Consider the following 23,597-nt stretch of genomic DNA (forward strand, 5'->3'; position numbering starts at 1 on the left):
AACCAGTAGGGAAAAAATGCTAAAGTGTTTAGTCTACCTACTGAATAAACATCAGTAGGATGGTGACTTTCTTTCGTGTACAGAAGATTCTCTTAAAGAGAGAAATATAATTTTTAAAGGGTAAAAGCTTTTATTTTTAGTACCTAAGAAGTATTTTCACCTCATAATTTTTCCTCCTCAGTTTTGGCCATCTCATGAACCATTTGAGTTTTTGTTAACAGTTTCATACTAGTTTTTATCTTGGCCTAATTTTTATGTAATTCTGTTTTTTCCTCACATTGTCTCATCAAGTGGATGGATTGTAAGAGGACTAGAAATTACGATCTCATGTAGATGAAGAGCATTTGTGTGTATATATATCCTTTATAGATGCATAAGACATTTCTGGAAGAATAAGAAACTTGCTAATAATGACTACCTCTGGGAAAAGAATTGGTGTCCAAGTTAGGAGAAATATTTTATATACCATTTTGAAGTGTTTGAATATTTTACCAGGTACATGTGGTACTTTGTTTTTTTAATTAAAAGAAGATCACAAAAAATTAGGAAGCTTTTTCCAACTAAACATTATTGACAAGTTTAATGATACTTATGATCAAGCTAGTTTTTCAAGATGCTTTTTTTTTTTTTTAATTTTATTTTATTTTTAAACTTTACATAACTGTATTAGTTTTGCCAAATATCAATATGAATCCACCACAGGTTTACATGTGTTCCCCATCCTGAACCCTCCTCCCTCCTCCCTCCCCATTCCATCCCTCTGGGTTGTCCCAGTGCACCAGCCCCAAGCATCCAGTATTGTGCATCAAGATGCATTTTTGAAAAGCATTTTTTTTTTAAACAAGTATTCAAGATGCATCTTTTCTAGGCTTTTTTCTTTTCAAGTAACGGAGAAGTAACTTTATAACTGGAAAAAGGTCATTGAAGAGCAAGTCTAGGCTTTCTTCCACCTCCATTTACGTTATTAAGGTATGCTCATTCCTTTTGGTGTATTTCTTAAAACCTTTTTATAGAATGTTTATTATAACAACTTTGGAAACTTAGAACAAGGAAATTAAAATTATCAGTAATCTCTTCCTCCCCCAAGAATAGTGTATATAGAGGGATGAGGACTCACCAGCTGTTTCTAGAGTTTGTATTAGAATTTTCAGATGTGTTTGGGTCTCCTTGTGCCCTCAGATTGAAGGAGGAGTATCTTATATATATGGTTGATCCAAGCAGCCAGAGACATCATTAGTTGAAGCATATGTGTCAAGAGTTCTGTGTTCCTTTTTCAAGCCTCAGAAAATTGTATAACTAGCACTATGAGAATAGTTTCTTTACACAGATCAGGTGTTGAACTGATTTTTAAGTGAAAATCTTACCTATTAAAGATATATGCTCCACATGATTTTAGCATATATGCAAAGGATTTGGTCCTCAGAGGATCCAGATTCTCTGTTATACTTTTTGAAGAACTTATGACTCAAACTAAGTTTTGGAACCCCAGCGTTCCAACTAAGAGGTGTATGTTTGAAACCATCCTTGGTATAGAGATGGTAAATATACCCTAAGTTCCTGCTTTGATTTCAAGTTCGTTATAAGGACTTTGCAATGTTTTTTGTTTTTTTTTTCAACTTACAGTTGACTCCTAGAGTTCTCCTACACTAATGGAATGAACCCTGTATAAAGGTAGATAAAGTTTCAAGACCCTAAAAAGGAGTGGAAGGGAAGAGGCAACCAAAAGGTGCAAGAGCAAGTACTACCATCTAGATTTACTCAATGAGGCAAGAACCAATTCTGACAGAGCTGGTCATATTAAAAGTATACTCCCGAATAAGCACAGACAACCCCATTTCACAACTTCTACAACAGCCGCCTCTTTTCCCTAGGACTTAGAGGAAGGGACAGAATTGCATATAAGGTTTATATTACAAGTAAAATGATCTAACTAGCTTCATTATTTGATCACAGAAGGATAGAGGTATAACAGCTGAGAGCTAATTAGAAAGGGAGAGAGAAGCTGATATTAAAACTATTAAAAAGGTATAATATGATTTAGCTACAGAGTATGTATTGTTCAAGTATTGTTCATAAAAGTAAAAGAATCCAATCTGTTGTCCAACAACAGGAAATTGGTTAATCTGGTAGATTCATATATTGGAGTATAGCTTTTTTAAATGACCTGGGTTTTCACTCTAGTCAATGGGCGAAAGCTCATTATTTATTTATTATTTTATTATTATTACTCTAATTGCACTGACTGGGACACTCAGTACTGTGTTGAATAGTAGTGGTGAGAGGGGGCATCTTTGCCTTGTTTATGATCTTAAAGGAAAAACTATCTTTCATGATTGAATATGGTATTAGCTGTGGCCTTTTCATGTATGGCTTTTATTATGTTGAGGTAGTTTCCTTATTTTCCCCAGTTGGTTGAGTGTTTTCATCATGAAAAAATTTTTACTTTGTCAAATGTGTTTTTATGCATCAGTTGAGATGATCATATGGGTTTTGTTCTCCATTTTGTTAATGTTGTTTACTTATACTGATTGCTTTTGTATGGTGAACCATCTTTGCATTCCAGATACAAATCCCACTTAATCATGTGTGAATACTTTTAATGTGCTGTTGAATTCAGTTTACTAGTATTTTGTTGAGGACTTTTGTATCGTTACTCATCAGGAATATTTGTCTATAGTTTTCTTGTGTCTTTTTTTTCTGGTTTTGGTATCAGAACAATGCTGGCTTCATACAGTGAGTTTGGGGATGTTCCCTCCTCTTCAATTCTCTGGAAAGATTGGTATTAATTCCTTAATTGTTTGATAAAATCCTTCAGTGAAGTCATCTTGTCCTGGTTGGGCAGTGTTTGATTACTGCTTCAATCTCATTATAGGTCTGTTCAGATTCTTTACTACTTGATGATTTAGTTTTGGTAGTTTGTATGTTTCCAGGAATCAATCCGTTTCTTCTAGGTTATCTAATTTGTTGATATTTAATTGTTCACAGTAATCTTTTATAATCCGTTTTTATTTCTGTGACATCAGTCATAATATCCACTCTTTTGATTCTAATTTAGTTATTAGAATCTTTTAGCTCTTTTTCTTAGTTAATGTAGCTAAGGATTTGCCAATTTTTGTGGTCTTTTTAAAAGACCATGTCTTAGTCTGCTAATGCCACCATAATAAAACACCACAGACAGGGTGGCTTAAAAAACAGACATTTATTTCTCTCAGTTTTGGACCATTGAAGTCCATGTCAGGGTGCCAGCATGGTCAGTTCTGGTAAGAACCCTTTTCTTAGCTTGCAGATAGTTGCCTTCTTGGGTACTGCTGCTGCTGCTAAGTCGCTTCAGTCGTGTCCGACTCTGTGCGACCCCATAGACGGCAGCCCACCAGGCTCCCCCGCCCCTGGGATTCTCCAGGCAAGAACACTGGAGTGGGTTGCCATTTCCTTCTCCGATGCATGAAAGTGAAAAGTGAAAGTGAATTTGCTGAGTCGTGTCAGACTCATAGCGACCCCATGGACTGCAGCCTACCAGGCTCCTCCGTCCATGGGAGTTTCCAGGCAAGAGTACTGGAGTGGGGTGCCATTGCCTTCTCCATTCTTGGGTACTAAGATGGCCTTTTCTTGGTATATGTGCATGAAGAAATAGATTTCTCTCTCTTCCTCTTCTTACAAGGCTACTCATCCCATCATGAGGTTGCCATCCTCATGACCTAATTTAAACTAACTATCTCTCAAAAGACCCCCACCTCCAAATACCATCACTTTGGTGGTAGGGCATCAACATATGAATTTGGGTAAGGGACACAAACACTCAGTTGGTTTTATTAGTTACTGATTTTTTTCCACTTTTTCTATTCTCTATTTCATTTACTCTCCTTTCATCTTTATTATTTCTTCTGCTAAATTTAGGTTTTTTTTTCAAGGTATAAAATTAGATTATTGATTTTAGATCTTCTTTTTAATGCAAGCATTTATCTCTAACTCCTCTCTTATCACTGCTTTTGCCTAGGTTTTGATGTGTTGTATTTTGTTTTCATTTGTCTCTAAGTGTTTTCTAAGTTCCCTTGTAGTTTATTCTTTGACCCATTGGTTGTATAAGAGTGTGTTGTTTAGTTTTCACATATTTGTGTTTTTACCTTCTGCTGTTGACTTCTAGTTTCACTCCATTGTGGTCAGAGAAGATGCTTCGTATGATTTCAGTCTTCTTAAATTTATTAAGACTTGATTTGTGGCCTAATATGTGGACCGCCTTGCAGAACGACCATGTGTACTTGAGAAGAATTTGTATCCTGCTGTTCTTGGGTGAAATGCTCAGTATATGTTTGGTTCAATTATTCTATAGTGTTAAGTCCTCTGTTTTTTCATGGATCTCTTTGTTCTATCCTTAACTGAAAGTGGAGTATTGAACTATCCTATTGTTACTATGTTTCTGTCTATTTCTCCCTTCAGTTCTGTCAATGTTTGCTTTATATATTTGGGGGTTCTAATGTTAGGTGCATGTACATTATAATTGTTATATCTTCCTGGTGAATTGACCCTGTTATCATTATATAATGTCCTTCTTTGTCTCATATGATAGTTTTGGTTTTAAAGTCTATTTTATCTTAGTATAGCCACTTCTACTCTCTTTGGATTCCTGTTTTCATGGAATATTTTTCCATCCTTTTAGCCTATGTGTATCTTAGATGTATAGCATGCCTCTTGTAGACAGCCTATTAGTTGGTTCTTATTTTTTATCCATTCAGCCAATCTGTGTCTTTTAATTAGTATATTTAACCTATTACATATAAAGTAATTACTGACAGGAAAAGACTTAATATTGCCATTTTGTTCATTGTTTTCTGTATATAACTTTTTTGTTCTTTTCTTCCTGCTGCCTTATTTTGTGCTTTGCTGAGTTGTTTTTTTGTTTTTTTTTTTTTTGTAGTGACACATTTTGATTCCCTTCTCATTTCCCTTTGTGTACATTCTATAATTTTTCTGTGGTTACTGATGTAATTACATCAAGTGTGTTAAAGTTATAATATATTTTAAACATAATTTAACTTCAGTCACATAAAAACTCCAGTTCTGCCTCACCCACTTTATGTTTTTGAGACAGATTACCTATTTTAATATTGCATGTTTGTTAACATAGATATATAATTACTTTTTATGCTTCTTTTGTTTTTTAAATTCTGTACCAGGTTTAAAAGTGGTTTATGCACTTACATTCGAACACTACATAATTCTAAATTTCTATTTTTACCTTTACGAAGGAGTTTTACGTTTTTGTCTTGTTTTTGTTGCTGTTTATCATCCATCTGTTTTAACTTGAAGGACGCCCTTCAGCCTTTTTTTTTTCCAGCCAGTTTGTTTTCTGTTGATACTACAATGGTCAGATCTTGACCATGTACTTCCACGGTGGTCACAACCATTCCTTTCGTTGCTGCTGTGTGGTTTTCAAATTCTCCTCATACATGTTGAGCTGGCAATGCATAGCACATATTTTCTTGGACTGCAGTTCCAGGGGCTTGTACTTTGTGCCCATGTAGAATTTCCTGATTCTCTTTCTGAGTCTGGTTAATGGCAGTGAGAACAACAATAGATTTGCAAACAACTTGAGTCTTAGAGAGTTTGGATGCTGTGCTGCCTGGCAGTTCAGAGACATGCAGCTGGGACAGCTCCACCTTCAGGTCATCCATCTGTTTCAGCAACTTGTCTTTCTACCCTGAAAGTCTCAAGACTTAATCTTGGCTATGGCTGTACAAGGTTGTTTTTAAAGTACAAAACAGATGAATGAAGACGTTTTCTTTACCCAGACATTAGTTTATGTTAAAAATTATTGCAGAAGAAACTCAAGAGGTCAGACTTCAATATTATTTATCAGATTAATATAATTTGATCAAATCAATAATACTCGGCAAATTAATATAACAAAATACCACTTCTTGTCCATTAAATTGGCAAAAATCAGAGTCTTGCAATGATGGTGTTAATGAAGATGTGGTATTTTGGAGACTGTTGTGAGCTGCTGACAGGAGTGTGGATGGGTGCAGGCCCTTCAGAGGCAGTTGGGCAATATCTAGTAACATTAAAGATGATCATCCACTACAACCTAGACGTTTTTATTCCTCTGCAAGGCCCTTGCTCCTTGAAGTGTAGTCCTAGGACCAGCAGCATCAACATCATCTGGGAACTTAATACATATGTAGAATTTCATCCCACAGCTACCAAATCAGAGTCTCCATTTTTGTGAGATTTATGGGAGGATGGTATGCACATGAATATATGAGAAACTACTGCACGTGGGAAAAGGAGACTTATAAAACTAAATAGTATTATTCACAGTAGCAAAATATGGGAAACAACCAGAAGTTCATGCACAAGGTAGCAGATACTTTGGTACACTGTGGTACATCTGTACAACTCGAGTTACACATATACACAGCCAAAAAAGCACAGGTGGTATAATATACCACTGAAAGTACAGAGTGTAAAACAATGCTATGTATTGTTTATAAACTTATAAACATAGTAAAGGAATAACAGCCTGAGAAAATTAGCACCAGATTTAGAATAGAGTTTGTCCAGGAAAGGGGGAAAAAAAGAATGAGATTTAGAAGGCATATATAGGGAGCATTATACCTGTGATTCTTAAAAATTTAAACATTATGACAATAGTAGAATTTTATAGAGTGGGTGATGAGTACATAGCTATCCATTATATTATTTTCTATGTTTTTCCATATACTTTAAATAAATTTACAAATTTTTAAAGATTTAATTTAGAAGAAAGTCTTCTTTCCCACCCTAAATTGTATTATAAAGTAGCTTTTAGATTTCTGAAGTAATCACTATGAATCCAGTAGTTTGTCATATTGTTTCCAAATCTTGAATTAAATAGTCCACTCATTGGAAAAGACTCTGATGCTGGGAGGGACTGGGGGCAGGAGGAGAAGGGGACAGCAGAGGATGAGATGGCTGGATGGCATCACTGACTCGATGGACGTGAGTCTGAGTGAACTCCGGGAGTTGGTGATGGACAGGGAGGCCTGGCATGCTGCGGTTCATGGGGTCGCAAAGAGTCGGACACGACTGAGCGACTGAACTGAACTGAACTGATGATACTTGTCATTCTAGTACTAAAGTACAAGGAGTACAACTGTTCTAAAGAACAACCAACTGTGGATGTAGACCATGTTATTTTTGCCGCTCATGAAATCCTGAAAGTAATTAAAATGTTTGTGGAGCAAAATGGAAATTATTTTTGATTCACTTGTTTGGGAAAGAGTATGTGTTTGTCTCTCTACTTATACCTGACGAGGAAGATAATCTAGAATCAATATGATAACCAGTTACCTTGAGGTTCTTTTCTCAACCACATATTATCAACCAACTGGAAATCTATTCTTATTTACTTGGTCATGTATAATGTAAATAGCATTTAACCCTGTCAGGATTGAAACAGAGAAATAGAGGAATTATAATATTTGTGTGTGTGTGTGTGTGTGTGTTTGTGTGTGTGTGTAAACACAGTAAGTATCAAGCTTTTTCATTTGGAAACCTAGTGATTCTATATGACTCACACCTCCCCTGCACTAAGAAAAAAAATCAAGAGAAGACATGACTTTACTGGAATTATTATTCAGAAGCTACTCAACTGAGGGACATTTATATACATAATTCAGTAGAGAAAACATAGAGTGCTGTGTAAGAAAAAGTTTGCTTGATTTACAGGAATTGATCATCAATATTAATGACCCACCAAATGCAAGTGTTACATTAAGAATTCAGTCCTAAAATCTAATGAGAAGGTTTAGAAACAGGCTATGAAGGATTATCATAAATTCTAAACAAAGTGGCAAGTTCCTCACCTGGAGCTCATCCTCAAAGATGAATGAGAATCAGTTCAGTTCAATCACTCAGTGGTGTCCTACTCTTTACGACCCCATGGACTACATATGCCATCAAACCATTTCATCCTATGTCATCCCCTTCTCCTCCCGCCTTCAATCTTCCCCAGCATCAGGGTCTTTTCCAATGAGTCAGTGCTTCGCATCAGGTGGCCAAAGTATTGGAGTTTCAGCTTTAGCATCAATCCTTCCAATGAATATTCAAGACTGATTTCCTTTAGGATTGACAGGTTGGATCTCCTTGCAGTCCAAGGGACTCTCAAGAGTCATCCAACACCACAGTTCAAAAGCATTAATTCTTTGGTGCTCAGCTTTCTTTATAGTCCAACTTTCACATCCATACATGACTACTGGAAAAAGCGTAGCTTTGACTAGACGGACCTTTGTTGGTCAAGCAATGTCTCTGCTTCTTAATATGCTGTCTAGTTTGGTCATAGCTTTTCTTCCAAGGAGCAAGTGTCTTTTAATTTCATGGCTGCAGTCACCATCTGCAGTGGTTTTGGAGCTCCCAAAAATAAAGTCTCTCACTGTTTCCCCATCTGTTTGCCATAAAGTGATGGGACCAGATGCCATCTTAGTTTTCTGAATGTTGAGCTTGAAGCCAACTTTTTCACTCTCCTGTTTCACTTTCATCAAGAGGCTCTTTAGTTCTTCACTTCCTACCATAAGGGTGGTGTCATCTGCATATCTGGAGTTATTGATATTTCTCCCAGCAGTCTGATTCCAGCTTGTGCTTCATCCAGCCCAGCATTTTGCATGTAAGTTAAAAAAGCAGGGTGACAATATACAGCCTTGGCGTACTCCTTTCCCAATTTGGAACCAGTCTGTTCCATGTCCAATTCTAACTGTTCCTTCTTGACCTGCATACAGATTTCTCAGGAGGTAGGTCAGGTGGTCTGGTATTCCCATCTTTTTCAGAATTTTCTACAATTTGTGATCCACACAGTCAAAGGCTTTGGTGTAGTCAAAAAAGCAAAGGTAGATGTTTTTCTGGAACTCCTTTGCTGTTTTGATGATCCAACGGATGTTGGCAATTTGATCTCTGGTTCCTCTGCCTTTTCTAAAACCAGCTTGAACATCTGGAAGTTCACGGTTCACATACTGTTAAAACCTGGCTTGGAGAATTTTGAGCATTACTTTACTAGCATGTGAGATGAGTGCAATTGTGCGGTAGTTTGAGCATTCTTTGGCATTGCCTTTCTTTGGGATTGGAATGAAAACTGACCTTTTCCAGTCCTGTGGCCACTGCTGAGTTTTCCAAATTTGCTGGTATATTGAGTGCAGCACTTTCACGGCGTCATCTTTTAGGATTTGAAATAGCTCAACTGGAATTCCGTCATGTCCACTAGCTTTGTTTGTAGTGATGCTTCCTAAGGCCCATTTGACTTCACGCTCCAGGATGTCTGGCTCTAGGTGAGTGATCACACCATCATGGTTGTCTGGGTCATGAAGATCTTTTTTGTATAGTTCTTCTGTGTATTCTGTGAATGAGAATAGAACCATGCAAATTCAAATGGTAGAAAATGAAAGTGAAAGTCGCTCAGTCATGTCTGACTCTTTGCAACCCCATTGACTATATAGTCCATGGAATTCTCCAGGCCAGAATACTGGAATTGGTAGCCTTTCCATTCTCCAGGGGATCTTCCCAACCCAGGATTGAACCCAGGTCTCCCGCCTTGCAGGCAGATTCTTTACCAGCTCAAATGGTAACATATGCAAAAGCACAGTGGTGAGTACATCAAAATGCTACAGAGAAGTTAATGAGCCAGGAGTCTGTGGTAACTTCCCAGAGGAAATGAATTTTAATAGTTGTGAGAGGAAAGTGAAATCACAATGGGAAAGAGAAATAGCCAGAGGAGCCAGCTTCTAAAAAAAGAGAAGCTGAGCCTGGGTAGAATATATTAACTTTATGATACATAGTTTGAAAAGATTATCTCTTTAAATAAAGAATCTAAACTTTAACTTGGACAGGTTAACTTTCCTAATCATCTTATCTGTAGAATAGGTAATATACACCACCTACTCATTGTGTGACCAATAATTAATGTAACATGTTTAGCAGAGAAATTATGTTAAAAAATTATGTTAGTCACTAAAATTATGCTTGTTCACTATAGAGAATTCAGACCACATTGAAATACATAGAATGAAAAGTATACTCCACGTTCCCGATAACATTGTCTTTAACACTTTTGTGTACATTTCTTCAATCTTTATTCCTTATACATAGTCTAATAGTAACTATTGTTATCAATGCTATAATACTGTTTTGCATCTTTACCCTGAACAGAATGTTGCAAAGAAACTTCCGTGTCAGTACATACAGGCTTACCTCACTGTTTTTTTTTTTGATAAGAAGTAGGTTTATTAATATAGGATACTTGCGAAGGATAGAAGCAGGCAGGCAAGAGAGCTCCTCCCCAAGAACTAAGTGGGCTACATTTTTATAACAAAAGGAAAAGTGGGGAGGGAGAGAAAACCACCTTCTTCTGCTTCCTTTGTAAAGCTATTGCAGGAAAATTGGTCCCAAGGGGATGGTCATGTCCCAGGTCTCTGACAAGTTCCTGGGATGGGCCCCCAAGTGAGAATCCTTGGCTTTACACAGGAAAGAATTCAAGAGCAAGCCATAGAAAACAAAGCAGAGATGCACATTCCATGGGCAGCATGTGGGCCATCTTAGAAGGCAGGAGCAGCTTACTTCACTGTTTTTAAAGGCTATATAGTGTTCCATTGTGTGTCCATTCCTTAATTTACCTAACCAGGCCCCTATATATGAGCCAACAGTCTTTTACTAGGACATTCTAGAACATACATCTTTGCACTGTGGGAGTACTTTGTAAGAAATGGAAATGCCGAGTTGAAAGTGTGAAAAGTTTTTATTTAATAGAGTTTGCTAAATTATTCTTTGAAATTTCTTATTGATTTATCCTTCCCTGCTTTCCTTCCCACAATATAGGCCCAGAAAACAGAAGACAACCTATTCACATTTCAAAGCATAGTAGATGATGTATTTGTTATCATTGAAAATGCACATTGATAAGAGCCATGAAGACTGGGAGCTTGATCAGCAGTGTTTCCGTAAGTCCCTTCCAGTGAACCCCTGGACCAGTCCAGTATGGACATTGCTTCAGGTCTTACGTGCTTTTTTTCATTGAAACCAGAGCTCCATATATATGTAATATACATGCATAAGCATACATTATCAGATACATTATTGGTATTATTATTTTGAACACACTGATATCTGTTAGATCAATTAACAATAAGAAAAATAATTATTTTACTTCCAAAAACAAAGAAACTGGGAACTTCCCTGATGGTCCAGTAGCTAAGATTCCATGTTCCTTATACAGGTGGCCTGGGTTCCATCCCTGGTCAGGGAACTAGGCCCCACATGCTTTAGCTAAGACCCAGAGCAGACAAATAAATAAATGAATAATATTAAGACATACAGACAAAGAAACAATCCAGAGACCCAGAGAGACAGGATTCCCAAATATTATGAAGATGCCATCTGCCCTGTATACTATTTTTTGTGCTTGACCACAGAAGCTAAATCTCATCAAAATGAAAAGGAAAAAAAAAAAACACTTATTGGCAGGAAGTACCACCTTAGGCAGCTCACTGGTGGGGGCAGAAGTGGACTGAGGTGGCTTTAAGAAACAACTCCAGCTTTCTAACTGACTAAGCAGCTTCTAACAAGCCCAACCTGAGACAGAAATGAGTAAAGGCTGTCAAAGGGTGAGAAAATGAAACTGTCAGGGAAGAGAGAACTATCCCCAAGTGACTGAGGCACCTTCTGGCCTCATGTACTTCCTTATCTAGCTTAGATCCCAGGGCCCATCAGTCAGTCACTTTTTTTTTTTTTTTAACATTTTTATTTATTTATTTGACTGTGCTGAGTCTTAGTTGCAGCATGTGGGATCTAGTTCCCTGAACAGGGATCAAACGCTGGCCCCCTGCACTGGGAACTCGGAGTGTTAGCCACTGGACCACCATGGAAGTCCCAAGGCAGTCACTCAAAGATATGTACCTCTTCTGCACCCGCTTCCTCCAGGTGCTTGCGAGGTCAACCTGAACCCCTGGGAGCCTGCCTTCTGTGACCGTCACACCAGCAGGGCGGAGTGCTGCTACAGACAGCTGCACTGAGTCCCGACCTGCGATCTCAGTGACGCTGCCCAGGAACCCACACAGTTCCTCTTGGGTGTTGGGCACCTGTTCCCACCTAAGCTGTTCTCCACTGTCCCTTAATCTATCTTCTCTCTGAAGGAGGGATCCCTCCTCATGCTTCACAGAGAATTTGAAGCCATCCAAGAGGACGTTGGTCATTCTCTTCTGCACTCCAAATTCAGTGCTTCACACATGCTATGTGACACCACAGTTATCCACGCCCCCGCTTTCTGGAGTCTCCCAGAAACGTCCCACATGCTGTAGCATCTCCTTGCTTGAGAGGGTGGGGAAACAGATGCAAACGTTCTCTATCTTCTGGCCACCACTCCAGCTCTCTAGTCCCTGTAACAGCCATGCTTCTTTGAATGTTCACTTCACTTGATCACTCCCCTCCCCAGTCTCGCCTCACTCTTCAACCCATTCTGATTTGCCTCCCACCCACCATTCCACTGAAACTGACCTTGCTAAGGTCTTACTACCAGTTAGGCTTCTTCTCAGACTTCCTTTACATCTAACAGCATTCCTGCCGCAGCTCCCAGACTCTACATCTTCTCTGAGAGTCAGTGAAGAAAAATGATCCCCAGGATTCCCAACAAAATTCTCACAGCCTCTGATCCTGGATCAGTCACGGAACACACAGGCTCTGCTGATATCCTGGCCAGAGTTTCATATGTACATATGATATGTAACTTTTTAACAGTTACCTAGTATTCCGTTTCATGAATGTGTCATAATGTATTCAACTTCTCCTTTGATGATGGACATTTAGGTTTTTCTAGCAATTTACTAACATAAATAATGCCAGGATGCACTTTGCTGGACCTTGACCACCCACATACACGCTCATACTCACACTGTTCTTTCTTGACCAAACTCATCAAGCTCATAACTGCTGAATTGTGATTTTTGTGTTTTTAAGGAACTTTCCATCACACCACCACTGTGTCACATTGTATGTTCCTGTGACCACTTTGAGGAAGGGAAGGGGGGAGGGGACACCGGGGTCTGCAATATCTAGACTTTGTCTTCATTCTCTTCCGTTCACCAAATATAGTCCAGCTGTAAAAAGACATGAGCTCTATGAAGTTTACCTAAAATTAGAAGAAAGAAAAGGTTCGATTTTCTCTAGAAGCCCCACTTGCCTTCTCATCTCCCTGGGCCACCTGGGAGTGCAGGAGGGGTACCTTTCTCCTAATCTGTTCTTCCTCATAGCCTCTGCTTCCAGCCTGTCAATTCACAAGAACTGTTAAAAACCTTGACATTTCCAATTTCTCTTCTTTTTCCATTGTCTAAGAGCTGCTATGCCCCAAGCCACAGAAAGTTCCTATCACAACCCTCCAGCCTCAAAGAGGTAACATTGCCCCCAGACCAATGCCTGACTTCTTAGTCCTTGTCTTGGTCTTCTGCTGAATGGTCCTGGCCTTGCCCATCTCATACTGCCTCTGTCCTGCCAATCCATCACTCTGAAGCTATAAGTCAGCACCTCTGGCTAACTAAATGCAGCATCTCTCAGAAGAATGTCTGAGAGATGTGTTCTTTCTGCTTCTGATGCCTGATATTTTAAAAATAATGTCTTTACAAATGTCATTTGTAAAATGGCATTTGTAAAAATAATGTCATTTATAAAAATAATGTCTTTACAAACCTCTCTGGGCTAACTTCTGTTTAGAAGTCCTAGAACTTGGCTCTAACACCCTCCAGATCTCCAGGTACTACCTGGTTACACTTTCTGTCCTTCTTTCATTGCTGATAAATAAGCTTTCTCTTCTTTAACTTGCAGAACATTTTTTCCCCATTTTTTTCTCCTGAGCTTCCACATTCTCAGTTCCATGACAACACGCCACCAACCCCTTTTCCAGTCCTTAGAACAGAAGTCCTCTTCCTCCTCCTCCCCGCCATGCCCAGCAGGGAGTAAAAACACAGACTGAAACTGTCCCCTCTCCTACCCTGCTCTTCTCCATCAGCATTCTCAACTCCACAGGGGCACCCAGGAAAACTCCCAGCCCGCTTGGAATATAGCCTTCCTTCAGGTCACAGCATTTGCTGATATTTTATAAATAAAACTTTCTCTTACTGGTACTTGGTAAACTGAATGAACAAGTTGTTGTTTAGTTGCTAAGACCCTGGTTTGATCCCTGGGTTGGGAAGATCCCCTGGAGGAGGAAATGGCAACCCACTCCAGTCTTCTTCCCTGGAGAATTCCATGGACAGGGGAGCCTGGCAGGCTACCATCATTGGAGTTGCAAAGAGTCAGACACAGCTGAGCGACTAACCCTTTCTCTTTTCACGTTGTTTTAAAGGGTATTACGAATGCTGCACTATTGGCATTAGTAGATACATTTACTTTAAAGACTCAATTTTATCACAAGCTTCAAAACAGAGTCAGGAATGGTGTACAAATTATGGTCCCTATCTCGTGATTTTTTTTGGTTTTCCAAAGCCTAATTTTTTTTTTTTCTAGATCTGGGTACATGAGTGATTCTTTATCCTGTGAAGGTAGCATTTTATCTCTGCGTGGGTCCCTAGTTCCTATTTATTCATGAGATTTAGAAGAAAGGAGCTCAAGAAGAATGTTATTCAACTTGAAACAAAATTTTTACTGAGAAAATAAGGCTTGAAGCAGAAGAAATCCCAGCTGGCCTATTTCCATTATCTAATTAAGAAGGTAAATCAAGGGAGTTACCATGCTTCCTGAGCTACTAGGGAAGCCCTCCAGTGCAGGGAGCATGGGTCTGATGTCTGGTTGGGGAACTAAGATACCACATACTGCATAATATGGCCAAAAAAAGGGGGGAGGAGTGGATCAGTATACGATTGTTTGCTGATTTGATTAATTTGGAAAGTGAAAGTGAAGTTGCTCAGTTGTGTCCGATTCTTTGCAACCCCATGGACTGTAGCCTACCAGGCTCCTCCATCCATGGAGTTTTCCAGGCTAGAGTACTGGAGTGGGTTGCCATTTCCTTCTCCAGGGTATCTTCCTGACCCAGGGATCGAACCCAGGTCTCTCACATTGCAGGCAGACGCTTTACCTTCTGAGCTACCAGGGAAGCCCCAGATTAATTTGGGGAGTGATCAGTTACATTTATGGTATTCAATGTCTCAGTCTATAATAATGCATGTATGTATATGGCTCTTTAAAAGACAGAATCTCTAGTCTCCCCAGTTCTACTGGAACCAACACTTCTATGCTGTCCCAGGATAGTTTCTCCTTTGGGGGTCCCAGAGTGTGGCATGTCTACCGCTAGAGGTGCCCGAGATGACTTTGGGAGGTATGTGAACACATTTTAAAATTTCAAATGGTTTCCAGTATTTATTTTACAATAGATTACTTTTCTTTAGCTACAGTGGATCATTTTTCTACTGATATTAATAGAAAAAAAACATAGTTTGTGAGTCTACAGGTACTATTGCTTAGGATGAGATTAAGGTGTCACTAATAGATACAAAGATAAATATTAAGTAAAAGCTACAATAAAAAGTACCCAAATATGACAGAAACCAGGAAGGCAGTACAAGGTGACCCAGGTTGAGAAGACCCTGCTGTCTTGTGCTGCCTGAAACATTATGAGTTCAGAAATGTGATACCTGACCCTCATCCATCCTTCTTCCTGCAATATTCCAAACAGCCAAGGTAAGTTAATTTAGTGGCTGGCTCTCTGTGTTCCCCGTTTCCTGCATAGATGGTGCAGCAAAGCAGAATCCACAGACTGAACTAATTGTGCTGCATTTAGGTATCAGAGGCGACACCAGGGATTTATATGTTTGGTGGCCATTGATTTCACTTGGGTTTATTTTACTTTAGAGAAAGACGAAGAAGGAGGTAGTAATCTCTTCCCCAGGAGCCCCAAACAGCTGATTCGGGGTCACAGGACTTGCTGGCCTGGAAGCATTTCAATACCACGCTCAGGCCCTCACAGAGCAAATCCCATGACTCCACGGGACTGCCCACACTCACTGTTGTGCCAGAATGCCCCTGTGAATGATATGCTGCAACAAGTAGGTGCTGCAAAACTCTTGATATTTTATAAGAATTTTATGGGAAGAAGGTACTCGATTTTGGTGGATTTAGTTTAGTTTAACAATTGTCATTTATTTATTGAAGTAAAACCTTTTCCAGAAAGGATATGAGATGACTTACAAAAATACACATAATAAGATTAAAACTTTAAACAAGTAAGTGAGGAAACCAAAGCAAAAGGAAAGTGAGAAAGTGAGAGCAGGAAAGATAAAATGGAGCCAAGAGTGAGATCTGTCACCAAAATGTATTGAGAACAGGCTCTGCGGTTGCTAACGGTGGTGGTGGAGTGGCCTCTTGGCTTCCTCACAGCAAGACAGTGAATCAGTAACGAGTGATGAGCCCATGGTGACCCTGATTTTTTTTCCTAAAAGGAGAACACAAACAAGCAGCTGCTCAGGTCAAGGCTAAGCATACCATGTGCTGAGATCAGCGGAGTTTCTAGTGGACACGTGATGCCTTCCATAAAATCCCCAGTAACGCCCCTAGGATGTACCACAGTGGCTTCACAGGGCCATTTACTACCGGGTTGTTAAGCAGAGGTGGCCAGTTGATTTTTGATAAATATCTGAAGGCAGTTCAGTAGAGATAGGACAGTCTTTGAACAAATGGTGTTGAAACAATTAGATATTTACATGCAAATGATGAACTTTGATCATCATATAAAAACTAACTCAAATAGATCACATTTTCATTTTAATTTAATAGCTTTATTGAAGTATAATAAATGGCATATTGCTCATACTTACGTGTGCAGTTACATAACTTTGACACACACACACACACACACACCCCCAGGAAAAATGGAACAGCTGCTGAGGGAAGGCAGACTATCACCATCAGTCAAGATTCAGTTGCAGAGAACAAAGTCTACTCTAACAGAAAAATCCACTCTAGTTTACACAGAAAAACATATTTCAAGGTATTAAAATGACGTATGGGATCATTACAAGGGCAAACAATATAGGCTGTATACTGAGCTTCTAGGAACAGCTCTCAGTCTCATGACCATAGTTGCCACAGTCAGCAAGCTGCCTCTGAGTAAACTAGGAAGCCACCCAAACTTCCGCTGGCCTCAGAGCTCTGCCTCTTCTTCTGGGCTCCTCATTAGTGAATAGATGGCATGTGTCCTGCCTCTCCTCACATCAGTTCCAAATTCAAGTCTTGCATCTAATTGTAGAAACCTAACTGACATCTCGAAATTTAGCTTCAAGAAAGTCTGGGAAATGCAGTTTTTAGTTTTCTAGCTTCTGCAGTATGGGAAGGCACTTTAGAAGGAGCTTGGGATAGACATTGAACAAGCAAATCCACAATATCCATCATGCTGTGAAAGCAGTTGGTTTGAGGGGGAAAATAAGGAGTTCAGTTTTGTACATGATAACTTTAAAGTATCTTTTAGATATACTAGTAGAGATGTATAGTAGGAAGTGGAAGAAAATGCAGTATGATGTAGTGGTACAAGCACAGATTCTGGGTTTGGGTTCAGTCTGGGTCTTGAACCCAGTCTGCTTGGATTCATATCATACCTCTATCATTTATTGAGCTTCCCTCATGTAAAGAATCCACCTGCAATGCAGGAGACCCCGGTTAGGCTCCTGAGTTGGGAAGATTCCCTGGTGGTTTAGACGGTAAAGAATTTGCCTGCAACATGGGAGACCTGGGTTCGATCCCTGGCTTGGGAAGATCCCTTGGAGAAGGGAAAGGCTACCCACTCCAGTATTCTTGCCTGAATAATTCCACGGACAAAGGAGCCTGGCAGGCTACAGTCCTTGGGGTCACAAAGAGTTGGACACAACTGAGCGACTTTTGCTTACTTATATTAGCTGTATGACATTGGAAAAATTACTTGACCTTCTGTGCTTCAATTTTATCACCTACAAAGTGGGAGTAGTAATAGCATTTGCCTAAGTAAGGTTGTTATGACAGCTTAAATGAGTTAAGGTTTGTAAAGTATTGTTTAAAACGGTACCTGTCACAGAATGTGTATGTGTTTGCTAAAGTACTAACTACCATTGTTTTAATTAATAATACATTTGGCCCTCCATATCCATGAATTCTGGGAGATAATGAATTTGTGCTGTTTTAAGCCACTAAGTTGGAGTTGTTATACAGCAGCAGATAACTACAGTGGGCTAAGTATGAAGTGATATTAAGGAATTAATAAGTTAGAACTGTTATAATTTGGAGTTACAAAAAACATTCTTTTTACCCTGGGGTGCTACCTGCCTGCCTCTCCCAGGGAGCCTTAGCCCCCGTGTTGGGCCCAATGATGCCACCTGGGTGGTCTGTGCTGACCGAGGCAGCCTAGTCTGTTGCCACACGTACCTGTTCTGTCCAGCCCCAGGTCCTGGTGGCTTCTACCCCTGCCTGCAAACTCTAAGTTTTGTATGTTCCACTAACCCAGGTAGGAGTGGTGGGGGCGGGGCAGGTGGAGGGCAGAGGTGTCAGGCTTCAGCTGCCTCTTAGGGCAGAACACTAACCCAGCTGTGGCGGGCTTACAGTGCTGGCCCCAGTAAAAGCAATTTCAACCTTGAAAAAAATATTCTTTTTAATAACACATGTGGAAATATGCAGGAAGTATCTGGGATTTATTTTAAAATAATGGTAAAGAAATATATAGTTCAAAATTTATGAAGAAAATACACTGAAATGTTAGCAATCAGTAGATCCAGGTGATGGATGTACAGCGAGTCTTTCTGCTTTTAGGTATGTCTGATAATTTCCATAGTAAAATGTAAATATATATACATATAGATAGGTGTGTATAGAGAAAGAATTCCGTCTTAAACCCCTTTCCCTCCTCTTCCTCCTGCCTCTCCTGCTCCTCTTCCTTGTTCGCGTTGATGTTCCTAATTGTTCCTTTCATTTGTCTCACAAAGGTATCCCTTTAGGGCCGGCTGTATTTCTGAAAGATGTACCTAGCACAGCATGTTTTTATAATCTCCTCTTAAAAGTTGGATTAAGCCTTCAAAGCCCAGCTCTGTGTGTCCTAGAGTCCAGTGTGAGCCACCCAGGGGGACCTCCTCTCAGCAGGTCTGGTTGAGCCCTGGGGGGCTGAAATGTCATTGAATAATGGCCCTTATTCGCTGCCTTTCAGGGGGCCTGGTATGCTCTCCTGGTGCCAACCCCAGCTGTCTTTTTCACCATTCTGAGCTCTCGTCCACCACCTCAGCCGAGCCTTAATTCTTTCTCAGAAACCCAATTCCTTAGGCAGAAGCCACGTGTTCCGCTCAGGCCCCATCTGACAGCTGTGGCCCCCAGCCTGGCCCCACAGACATCCAGTGTTCCCTTTCACAGGCCGTGGCGTGTTCCTGCCAGAAAAGTCCACTTCCTTTACGCGTCTCTTTTTCATGGCGTCGCTCTTTGTGGCCTTGAGTGTCATGCCAATTCCTTGCACACTTGATGAAAGGATTTGGGGGCAGAAAACTTGAATCAATGGGGTCTTTTTATTTCTGAACATCAGTAAACAGCACAAATCAGTTCAATGAGTTCAGACTCAGTTATTTCCATGCTTGCTGCAGTCTCTCTACCCAGCATTAAATTCCACTGAAAATGCCTCTTGTTATCTCCGGCTAATGAAGAAAGTCACTCTTTTTTCTTGGTTTGAACACACTCCAAAACATTGGCCTGAAAGATCAGTTTAACACTGGACAGCTCTGAATACAAAAATCTTTAACTTTCCCTTTTCTTCAGCTCACTGACATTATTCTAACCGTTTTCTTTTCTCTTCATTATATTGTGCTCACTGACAGTATTTTCATCTGTTTGGTTATACAAAATGCAATCATTTGTTTTTGAGACTAATGAAGGCATGCCAAGATCCTTTCCACTGATTAAGTTACAAATAATATAATTAGAGATTAAAAGGTTTGTTAACCAGTTAATTTGTCATAGTTGTACCTCCATCAAAACCACTCCTCACCTATGTCATTCTCAATATCCAAATTCAGGAAGAACACTTCACAGTATATTTAGTGGCATCAGCCAAGAATATGGCTCTCAATATTTTTTATTTAAAAATAAGTGGTGGCATATGAGTTTACTGAGAAATAAAACCACAGAAATAAATATTCCTGAAAGATTTTAAGGCAAAAAAAAAATCTATATGTTGCTCCCTGTAATACTGAATGCCCCCATATTTTGAAAATATTCAACCTTTTATAGTTAAACTAGTAATACCACTCAAGCAGAAGTTGAGTGGTACCAATGATATAGCTTTATCAGGTGCTTTAAATATCTAGTGAAGACTTCAGCCCTGTAAGAGGGTTCAGTGGCCGAGTCCAGAATCAGACTGCAGATGTCCAACTCTCAGTTCCAGTACTTACTGTGTGACCTTGGGCAAATTACCTCACCTCTCTGTGCCTCAGTGCCTTCATCTGAAAAATCAGAACAATGAGAGTATTCTCTTACCACCTCATCTTGGCAGGTTATTGTGAAGAAAGTAAAACTGTATTGTCCAATATACGGAAAACAATCATTGTCATTGCCATTGTCATCATTCTGGATGGAGGCCAATTAACTCTCTAATCTAGCCTCACAACTCTGCCGAAATGGTCTTCCTACAGCCCTGCTCTCATCCTTTCTCACACTTGCCCACGCTTGACAAAACCTCTGGCATTTTTTCACTCATCAAGTAATCTGCCACTCCCCCTCAGAGGAATTTTCCTTTCTGTAGCAGGATAAGTCTGCAGGCTCTCCCTCAGAAGGCAGGAATGATCAGGAAACCCCAGGTCACAACATGAAACAGATCTGGTTTTTCAAGATCCTCATTAACTTAAGCTAGATGAAGAGTTGAGCTAATTTTATTCCTCTGTTTGAAGCACATTCTCATTAGGCTACACAGAAGTCTATTCCCTTGTTTTATATTTTACTTACTCTCCTATTCACTCTCCTCCCTCCCATTCCACTACCCACCCCCCGACCCCAGCGTTCTGGGTTGAAGGTGACTCTCTGTTTCGGGCTTTGTGAAAAGGCTGTGTGACAGTGGTGAATGCACATGTTATATGTGTGTTACGTGTCATGTTCCCCCTTCAATCTTCAGCTGCTGTGAGGACTTCTAGGCTTTTCTTCTCCCTACTGCCTGGTATCCTAGAATGCCCATCTATACATCTGACTCTCCTAGTCCCCAGGTGGCAGACACAAGTTGCCTCCAACGAACCAAGTTAAAGAGGGCTTCTCAGAAGATGGTCCTAGGAAATCATGCTACTACATGAATGAAAGTAAAATTGGATCCCCACCTACCACTACGTCCCAGGTAAACTCTAGACTGATTAAAGACCAGTATCTGAAAGCTGAAACAATGGGATTAATAGAAGTAAGTGTGGGTGAATATCTCAGTGACCTGGGGGAGTAGAGAACTTCTTAAACTAAACCTCAAAAGCATGAAGGTCCTTGAATACTTTTTCCTTACCTTGGTTTTCCAGTCCTCCCCCACTCTTGATCTGCCTTTCTCAATTGCCAAGAGATCATCTTTTGTTTAAAAGTAAAAGCAGTTCAATAAAACTTTCAACTCTCCCTTCCTGTGAATACAGTCTTTTTTTCAAGGCTTTTCCTTTGTCCAGAACAGGGGTCAGTAATTGTGGGCGCATGAACCAAGTCTAGCCTATCTCACAGTTGGTACAGCATGTTAAACAAGATTTTTCATTTTTAAATGGTTGAGGGGAAAAACAGAAGAATAATATTTTGTGACACTTGAGCAACCTATGAAATGTCAGTGTCCATAAATAAAGTCCTGTTGGAACCCAGTCAAACTTGCTCATTTCCATCTCATCTACACCTGCTTTTTCACTAGCTGCAGAGCTCAGTAGTTGTGACAGAGACTGTACAACTCACAAAGCCTGAAGTATTGACTCTCTGGCCCTTCATCTGCCAACTAGATTGCAGGCCCCTTAAGGATAGAAGTCATATCCAATAGATCTTTTATTTCCCTGATGTCTTAGCACAGAGCCTTGAGGTAACCAGTGCTATTTAACACCTAGTGCTATTTATAACACCCAGGGCTATTTTTGGCTTCAAGTAACAGAATACCCTATTGATAGGGTTTTTTATCCTAATATAACAAGGGAGCCAGAGATAAGACTGGCATCGATTCAACAGCTCAAGCTCTCTTGCCCTGTCCTCTCAGGGTTGCAAGAGAATAGAGACAGCTCCTCAGAGAGTTTCTTCACGTGACCATGTTCAAAGGCAGAAAACTGGCAGCAACATGGGTAAAGAAATGACCCAGTATACCCTCCTCTTTTAAGAGAAGAAAATATTCTCTGAGATGCCCCATCCCTGAGACTTGTGCCCTTGGTATTAGCCAGAAGTGGATCGTGTGACCACTTAGGCCAGGGGCTGGACCCCTGCCCCCTTCAGAGCTAGAGCTCTCCACCCAAAACTCAAGTGGCATCAGAAAATGAGGAATAAGTGACAATGACTAGTGGCTGCCTAACAGTTAACTAATGATGAGGCTGATCTTTGAACTTGGAAAGGCAGCCCAGAAATTTGAACTATTTTTGTCTGAGTGGAACCAAGCAGTAGCTTGATTCCAACCCTCCCTACCATTGATAACTCATTTTAAAAGAGAATAACTTTTCTAAGTTGTTTCAAATGGTTTTTAAACTGTAGAAGCACTTAAGTTAGCTGAGTCACTTTTACAAGTTCTGCATGGTCTTTTCTATTGAAATTTAGTGGTCCACAGTCAGGACCCTTCTATAACTGCACAGTCACATGGACTGAGGTCATGAACCGAATGGCATCCCACAGCTTGCCCTCTTCTAGTCAGAACTCTTATATGCATAACAGCTGGTCCACCAGGATCACAGGGGTGCTGTTTTGCAATGGTTAAACAGAAGGATAGTAGTGGCTTTCAACCAAAGCATGCTGTTGCATGTAGGAAAGAAGGGCCAGGATGTGAACACACAGGTTCCAAGGAGACACAAAGGTGGTGCTCAGCATGTGATCCAGGCCCCTGGAGTCAGAGCTGCTGGCTCTGGGAGCGTGCCCCAACAGGTGGCCCCTTTGATTCTCCAGCCTCGCAGGTTTCACGTTCTGTTTATGAACCTCTGCACACTCAATTGAGCAAATGAAGGCACACTCAAACAAGGACAAGCAATAACAAGCAAAGATAACTTTTAAACCTGGAAATCTCGAAATGCCAGCTCTGTAAAGAGAATGTTATGATGTGGTGAGTTTTATATATTAAAAAAAATTTTTTTTGGCTGCTCTACTTGCTGCATATCAATGTTTCCAACTTTTTTTCAGTCTGACTTTGTGGGATCTGTCCCCCTACTCTTGTCCCATCCTATTCCGATAGTCACACCTGCCTGTAAGACCCAGCCATGAACATAAATGAGCCAATCTACTCAGTCATCCCCCACAGAAACTTGGGGGGATGGGGGGCAGTGGTGAGAAATTACAAATTTGTACATAGTGAAAAAACACTATTTTCACAAAGGCAACTTTCTTGGCCAGTTCAGTGCATAGCCTTGACTCTGTAGATAAATGTTTCCAATGTCAGAAATTGGCCAAAAGAAAAACAGCAAAACATATTT

At 40.1% G+C, this 23,597-nt stretch overlaps 1 long non-coding RNA gene across 1 annotated transcript; it reads left to right on the forward strand.

The window, feature by feature from the left end:
• The first annotated feature begins 760 nt into the window (after positions 1–760).
• LOC123334674 lies at positions 761–17,714 on the forward strand. The gene is made up of 3 exons (XR_006552708.2): positions 761–969; positions 10,837–10,958; positions 11,938–17,714. It is a non-coding gene; the product is annotated as an uncharacterized LOC123334674 (long non-coding RNA).
• Positions 17,715–23,597: the final 5,883 nt, after the last annotated feature.

This window comes from Bubalus bubalis, chromosome 8 (assembly GCF_019923935.1).
Source record: "Bubalus bubalis isolate 160015118507 breed Murrah chromosome 8, NDDB_SH_1, whole genome shotgun sequence".
Classification (NCBI taxonomy): Eukaryota; Metazoa; Chordata; class Mammalia; order Artiodactyla; family Bovidae; genus Bubalus; species Bubalus bubalis.